Below are 7,880 nucleotides of genomic sequence, written 5' to 3'. Positions count from 1 at the left end.
GTTAGCCAATAGACAATCGTTCCTCCACAAGAGGATGGTTGCGTCACGTTTGCGCAGCGTGCGTCGGAAAACTGAAGACGGCGTTCCTGCTGAAGGAGGCGTGGAGAATTAGGAGGAGTGACGATTTTATTATCCAATCAAAATGAGGGCTAATACGACGCCAGGAATACGTCGGTACGCGATTGGATTATCCTCCTAGGAGGTGGATCTTGGACAACACGGTTGCTATGACGGCAGAATGCCCACCTTCCCGGCGCCGCCATCTTGTTGTTGATTCGAACCGTAGGGAGCGGGTGAGGGCACTGTTGAAGCCGGCCTGGGGGGGTCCGAGTAGCAGTGCCCCCCGGCCGGGCAGGAAAAAGTTTATCTTGGTAAGTGTCGTTCCTGGTTTCTTAATGGGAAGGGTTTATGCTCGGGAGGGAAAAGAAGAACGTCTCTCATCTTCTCCGTGCTTGGATCTGAATGAGTGTGGAGGATGAAGATGAGGCTAGTCTGGTAGCGGGTAAGTCTGGAGCTTGGCCAGGGTCTGCTGGGTTGAGGTGAAAGAAAGGCGTGGGAGAGAGAAATCAGGCTCCCTTGCGGTTGCGGTGGATCCATAAGGCCTTCTGAGGCGACCCAAGGGAGGTCTCTGGCACAGGTGTTGGTGTGGGGGCGGGTACAAAGCAGGAAGTCGAGGTGGCTGTCGTGCTAAGCAGACAGGCCCGCCTGTCTTCTCAACGGACTTCTAGGCTGCCTCCTTGTGTGTTCAATGGGTCCCTTTTCCCAATGGAGACCGAGTGCTGGGTGACAGGTTTGCTTGATGCTACTGCTTCGGAGACATCATTGGGCTAAGAGGAAGTGAGAGCTGGAGAGACTAGTAGGTGCGCAAGAAATTGGTACGGTGAATTTTGCTCCAGCGGGTCTGCTCTCACCCTCCCGTGTCTGGGAAAGCCCTTAATACTGGCTAGCGATTAATGATGGTTGAATCTCAAATGTGACTATTGGGAAATGTGATTGTTTTTTAGCTGGAGACTGCACGCCAGTCCTAACTAAGTCCATTGGCCCCAATCCAGAGAACTCTGGGAGTATCAGAAGGTTTTGGAAACAATGGGCATTTGACAATTGAGTTAGATTATGGTTTATGTAGAGCTATGTGTAGGGAATTCTGCGGAGCTGTGCTGGAACTGGACCAGCAATAACTTTGCCTTTTAAATCTTCTCTCTTCCCATTGCTGAAAACTTGTTCTAGTATGGGGATAGGAAACCAGAGCCCTGGGGGCTGAATGTGGCCCACAAAGCCTCTCTATCTGGCCGTCAAGACTCTCCCCAAGGTGGACCCACCGCCAGGCCACACCCCCTCTCCCCAATCTGCAGCTCTTATCGGCTGGGCTCTGCACCCTCCTCAAGTGCTTGCCTGGCTGGAATGTGTCCTTGAATTGTGATAATGCATCTTGCTTGCCTGAATGTAGGCTAGAGAGATGGGGATAGGGTGCAGAACTCTTTGTCTTATTTGTGGGTGAATTTGTAGCCTACTGTACCAAAGTAAGAGTCATATCAATTGTACTGCCACTTTTGCCATGTGGCCACTGGAAGGTTGTCTTTGAGGGAATGCAGCCTTTGGGCTAAAAAAGATTCCCCATCCCTGTTCTAGGATATTAGTATTTTCTCAGTTGCTCTACCATTGGTTTGTATTTGTATAGTACTAGAAGCCTGAAGTCGAAATGCAGATGCTTATTCACATAATACAGATGTTTCTTAAGGTAAAACAGTTTTGCATGGATATTCTACCCATTTGTATAGCCCTCAGTTAATGCAGCCAAAAATCAGCTGATAAATTTTGTTTATCAGCAAGAACAGAACCTATTTATAACTAATTGTGTGTTAAATATGCAGAGGTGCATGCATTCAGTAAATGATTATGTCAGGAATTTCTGTCCAAATTAATGTGATGGGTGTCGTTTTTTTGTGAAATATACTAGCAGTGAGGAAATATTAATGCTCAAAAGATGACTGCATCATTTATTTTAAGGTGACCTTTGCAGCCCAAGAACCTCTGTTATTAACTGTGATTTACTGCGATAACATATCTATGGTGCTTTTTAGTGTAACAAGTGTCTTGCAATTTGTATCCTCAAAATGCTTTTCAAGTAGGTTTAGTTGATAACTTGGCAAAGAATTTATGTGTTAGATGTGTGACTGATTTTCGTTCATTTGGTGTGAAGGTTGCACTCTCACTTTTTTAATATGAACTAGTCATTGTAACCTAAAGTAAACAGCCACAATGTGCTCTACATGGGGTTGGCTTTTAGTGACTAAGTAGTTTGACCCTCATTTTCATAGGGTGGAATACTGAGGAAATACTATACTGGTACTTTTGCATCCACAATACCACTTTTTCCAGGTAGATCTCAAGGTGTTGGTTCCAACCTATAATATCCTAAATGGAGAGGACACATACCAAAGAGACTGTAATTCTATTCCAGGGGTTAACCAAAAGAAACTTCCTTTGAAATGCAAATAGCAACTTGTCATGATTGTGGCAGGGAAAGAGTTAAATTCCTCTCCATTGTTCTGAGGCAGTTCATGCTTCTCAGTGTCTACCACTGATATTTTAAAAACCCATGCATTTCATTTGCATTCATACAATTAATGCCATATCTTGTTTAACTCTGAGAAAATTAAAAATGTGTTCTCTTGATTACCATTCTTTTGTCATATTCAAATGGTAAGGGACCATAGAAGGCCAGTGGTGTTGTTCCTCCACAAATTTGAACACTTGAAAACTTATCAGAGCCAAAAACATTTTTTAAAAGCATACACTTTGGGCTGAATATGAAGAGTGGTGGGAAGGGAGGGTTAATATCTTCCATTTTTTTAAAAAAAATGTTTTTATTGATTTCATAGTAATTTAACATGAATAATATAAAGATACAAAAATACATCAATTTAACTTTAATACCCTCCCCCCACTTTAGAGCCAATTCCTGTTTTGATTCGGTTTATGTGCTATGTTATGGAAAGTATATTGGTAAGTATTGGTATACAGGTGATTATTGTAGTGAATGAAAATTAAATACAATATTAACATGAGATGGTTTAAAATTGTAGGAGTATTATTATTCGTTTAGGAAAACCAGATAGTTTTTGCAGATGAAGGAAGCTGGGTATGTAGGTCTCGTTGTGAGGTGTATTCCATGTAGTTCCACCATACTGACGTGAACAATTCCGGTTTTGCAGCACCTCTTAGAAATCGAAGATGCAGCGTGAGTTTGTCCAGTATAGCTATCGTCCATATTTTGTTGAACCAAATCTGCAAGTTAAGTCCATCTTGATTTTTCCAGTATTGTAATATTGTCAGTCTCGCTGCTATGAGTAGTTTACATAGCAGATGTTTTGATTTTAATGTTTTGTTTTCATCTTTGAATAAAGATAATAAAAATAGTTCCGGTGTTAAGTGTATTTTTTGTTTCGTAATGTTGTTTAGTTCGGTATGTACTGAAGTCCAAAATTTTTTGATCTGTGGGCAACTCCACCATAGGTGGAAGTATGTTCCTTTCTGATTGCATCCTCTCCAACATAAGGGGGATGTTGATGAAGATATATGAGAGAGTTGTACTGGTGTATAATACCATCTGTGAATTGTTTTCAGCATAGTTTCTTTATGTGCTGCAGAAATTGTTTTGTTGTGTTTAGAATGAAAGATTGAAGACCATTCAGATGTTTCTAGCTGATATCCCAGATCTTTTTCCCATTGGTTTTTCAGACCTGTCAGTTTTCCCATATCAATTTCTAGTAATATTTTATATAGGTTAGAGACTATTCCTTTACCAGAGCGACCACTATCTAGTAATATTTTTTCAAATTGTGTGATATTTTTAGTAGCGTATGTTTTGATTTGAGGGTCCTTTAGGGTAGTTTGTAATTGGTATGTATGTAACCAATCTAAGTTCCAAGATGGAATATCAATTTTTAGTTGTTGAATAGTGATTGGGTTACCTTGTGGGAAAAAATCTCTCAATCTAAAATAATTTTTCTCCTCTCCTATTTCTATATATTTTTTCAAGAAGTCATCTCCTGCTTTCGGGTAAGCAGGTAAGGGAGTTAAAGGGGAGTAAATTGAAGATAATTTTAATTGCCATTGTTTCCAGATGGAGAATGTGGATTTTGTATATGGATTATTAATAGTTTTAATCCATGTGTGGGTGATTGGTAAGAAGGGTAGATTCCAAATCTTGCCTTTCGATAACATACTTTCTTCTAATCTAATCTAAGATTTTTTTGATTTCATTATGATGAAGCTAAGTTGGCGAAGTTGAAATGCTATGTAATATAAATGTAAATTCAGAAGACCCCAACCTCCAGAATTTGTGTGTGTGTAAATATCTTCCATTTTTAACTAAGGTTGTATCTTAAAATGTCGACCCAGTGTGCGGCAGCTGTGAAAAAGGCAAATGCCATGCTAGGGATAATTAGGAAAGGTATTGAAAATAAAACAACCGATATCATAATGCCATTGTATAAATCTATGGTGCCGCCGCATTTGGAATACTGTGTACAGTTCTGGTCGCCTCATCTCAAAAAGGATATTATAGAGTTGGAAAAGGTTCAGAAGAGGGCAACCAGAATGATCAAGGGGATGGAGCGACTCCCTTACGAGGAAAGGTTGCAGCATTTGGGGCTTTTTAGTTTAGAGAAAAGGCGGGTCAGAGGAGACATGATAGAAGTGTATAAAATTCTGCATGGCATTGAGAAAGTGGATAGAGAAAAGTTCTTCTCCCTCTCTCATAATACTAGAACTCGTGGACATTCAAAGAAACTGAATGTTGGAAGATTCAGGACAGACAAAAGGAAGTACTTCTTTACTCAGCGCATAGTTAAACTATGGAATTTGCTCCCACAAGACGCAGTAATGGCCACCAGCTTGGATGGCTTTAAACGAAGATTAGACAAATTCATGGAGAACAGGGCTATCAATGGCTACTAGCCGTGATGGCTGTGCTGTGCCACCCTAGTCAGAGGCAGCATGCTTCTGAAAACGAGTTGCCGGAAGCCTCAGGAGGGGAGAGTGTTCTTGCACTCAGGTCCTGCTTGTGGGCTTCCCCCAGGCACCTGGTTGGCCACTGTGAGAACACGTTGCTGGACTAGATGGGCCACTGGTCTGATCCAGCAGGCTCTTCTTATGTTCTTATGTTAATTGTATTTGCCTGAGGTGATACAGCAGACCTCCATAACTGCTTCTTAATACACTGATAAACTTCCTAAGCCTTTGTGATAGAATGAGCTTTAAATTAATCATTAAAGTGTTTTAATGGGTCAGATGAGTCTTTTTTGTAGCTAGGTACTCTGTGAGTGAAATGTGAGTCTGAAATCTGAGTATGACTGAATTTTTTTCAACATTTCATTTTCTGTGCCTGGCTTTATGCATTGGTTCCTTCCTGTGTCAGCATCCCAAAACACTGAAATAAGCTTCATCCTAGGCTAAACTGTTTTAAGCTTTACCTTGCTTACTGTAAATTTCCACTGTTGACGTTCTTGCTTTCATTATACATATATGCCTGAAAGGGTCTGAAGCAGTGCAGAATTGGCAGCGCTTACATAATTTGCCACAACAGTAATCCAATCATAGTCTCTGCTTAGGTGAAGTGGCCACTCCTATCTTTCCTGTATCAAGTGCTTGGAAGCTCTAATCAGTACTGAATATGGGAGCCAAAATTCTGACAGACATGCCTTGTCTTGCTCATACCGCACCAATTTTAAAAGAGCTCCACAGGCTACCTGTTTGCTTCTGAGTGGAAATCAAGGTGTTAGTACGTATCTATAAAATCCTAAACAGCTTGTTGCCCAAGTGCTTGAAGGAGTGCCTTCCCCTTCCCATCAGCCTGCCTGTATTTTAAGATCATTTACCGAAGCATTTCTCTGCATGCCTCTTCATCTGAGGCGAAGCTGACAAGGCTCTTCCCCAAAGAGATTCACATGGTGCCAATGCTACACTACTTTAGGCACCAAACAAAAACATTTTTATTTACACAGGCATTTACATTTTAGTCTGTTTGGAGATTTACCTGTTGCTCTTCATCTTTTATCTGTGCTTTATTGAATTTTGTGTTATGGTTTGTACACCACTATGAAATCTAATATGGTAAAGTGTGGTACACAAACATAAAAAATAAATGTAAATAGTGAGGTTGCATAGGTGTTTGCAGTAACTTTCTAGTGTTTGTACTTCTAGTGGGAATCTGCTGGAGCCTTATTTTCTGGAGCCAGCGCAAGACATATTGGGAAGATGTTTGGTGGAAGATAAACATGTGGATACCCCAGTATGTTCTTTTTAAATATTGTAAACTGCCCTTGGTCTGACCTGTAAGGTAGGATAAATATTAAATTAACACAGATGCTTGGGCTGCTGGCACCTTGGTTACCAAACAGTGTGACAAATATTAAATGGCATTTACTGGCTGTTGGTTACAGCATGTTTTGTTAAGAATATTTGGGTAAAATATATTAAATTGGCGTTTACCTTCTAAAATCTTAGTGTACTTGGATAAAAATAGACTTCCTTCAAGGGAAGTAAGTGGCCGTATCTCTTCTTGGTACATGCTAAGGTTGCAATCTCTAACTAAGGTGTGCACCTATCTGTGAGCAAAGCCAGGGCTGTGGAGTCGGTATGTCAAACCTTCGACTCCGACTCCTCTATTTTTCTACTGTCTGACTCCGACTCCTTCATAAATGGCAAATGTATATTAATTTTTCTACTGTCTGACTCTGACTCCTTCATAAATGGCAAATGTATATTAATGTGTTAATATTAATACATTAATATTAATATTAATATTAAAATATTAATTTTATTTTGAAGTCGGAGTCAGTACATTGCTTCTGACTCCACCCAAAATTGCTTACGACTCCGACTCCACAGCCCTGAGTAAAGCCCACTGAAAACAATAGGACCCACCTCTGAGTAACTATGCCTAGGATTGAGCTGAACATTACTCTGATAGTGAGGCTCTTTCCAGTTGGACATTTGAAACCTGATGCCATTTCTGACAAACAACAATTCTAATAAAAGGCACAGTTTGTTACTGAGCTCCTCTACAGAAGAATCTAAGCTTTCAATCCATTATCGCCCCACAAGGGCAGGAGCAGAATCTATACTTAGAGTATTGTTTGGGCTGCAAGGCAGGAATTTACTGAGGATTATTGCAGTGGAACAGATTAGAGACTTCAGAAGATACTTGTGCTCACTAAGGACTGTAGAATTTAGGCATTTTTGGCCCTCTCCCTTCTACTGCTTCTCTGTTGCTACTTTGGCACAATATATGTAACAGGAATTTTGTAAAAAGTGAATAACATGTACAGAGTTTTCAGTCTCTGTGTTCACATTTCTGTGGAAAGCAAGAGCAGCAAAACTTCATTTTATTTCCTGTTAGGAGTTATGCCAAGTCACTAACATGGCCCGTTGGCAAAATTTGGGTATTCCCACACACTAGTTTTGCTATTCAGTGTCTCAAAGGCTGTTGTATAAATATGATGCAATGTGACTACTGTAAGGATAACTTCTGCTTCTGCTTGCAAAAGAGACCAGGGAGAGAGCCTCTGAAATATTCTTGGTTCTTGACCAGTTTATATAAAAACATGGGAGGGGCAGGGCAGGGGGAGGAACAAGAACATAGAAGTCCCCATAAACTGTAAAAGAAAAGTAAGATTGATAGATGTCCAGAATTGGAATCTGATCTAATAGGTTTCAGCTCTGATGTGATTTGAGAGATGATCCATGTCTTTTCTTTCAAAATTCCTACTGTAAGTGATGTAAGTCCAAGGTAAGGATGGCTTACAGTGATGTTTCCAATAGGAGAGATGCAACAGATGCCACTCTTTTTGTATCCCATGTGGCAGTTGATCTTT

The 7,880-nt window shown here is 40.4% G+C and overlaps 1 protein-coding gene across 3 annotated transcripts in view; it reads left to right on the top strand.

Moving 5' to 3' along the window:
* Window positions 1–237: 237 nt before the first annotated feature.
* Window positions 238–7,880, top strand: part of IP6K1 (inositol hexakisphosphate kinase 1) — a 44,459-nt gene continuing 36,816 nt past the window's right edge. The window contains exon 1 of one of the 3 annotated variants that reach the window (XM_061617720.1): window positions 238–371. The gene's annotated coding sequence lies outside the window, so the exon portion shown is untranslated. Of the gene's footprint in view, window positions 372–667; window positions 876–7,880 lie in introns of those variants that run through there. The other 2 variants (XM_061617722.1, XM_061617721.1) reach the window with 2 other exon arrangements.

Source organism: Rhineura floridana, chromosome 3 (genome assembly GCF_030035675.1).
Source record: "Rhineura floridana isolate rRhiFlo1 chromosome 3, rRhiFlo1.hap2, whole genome shotgun sequence".
NCBI classification, from domain to species: Eukaryota; Metazoa; Chordata; class Lepidosauria; order Squamata; family Rhineuridae; genus Rhineura; species Rhineura floridana.
This window is presented reverse-complemented; position numbering and strand designations above follow the sequence as displayed.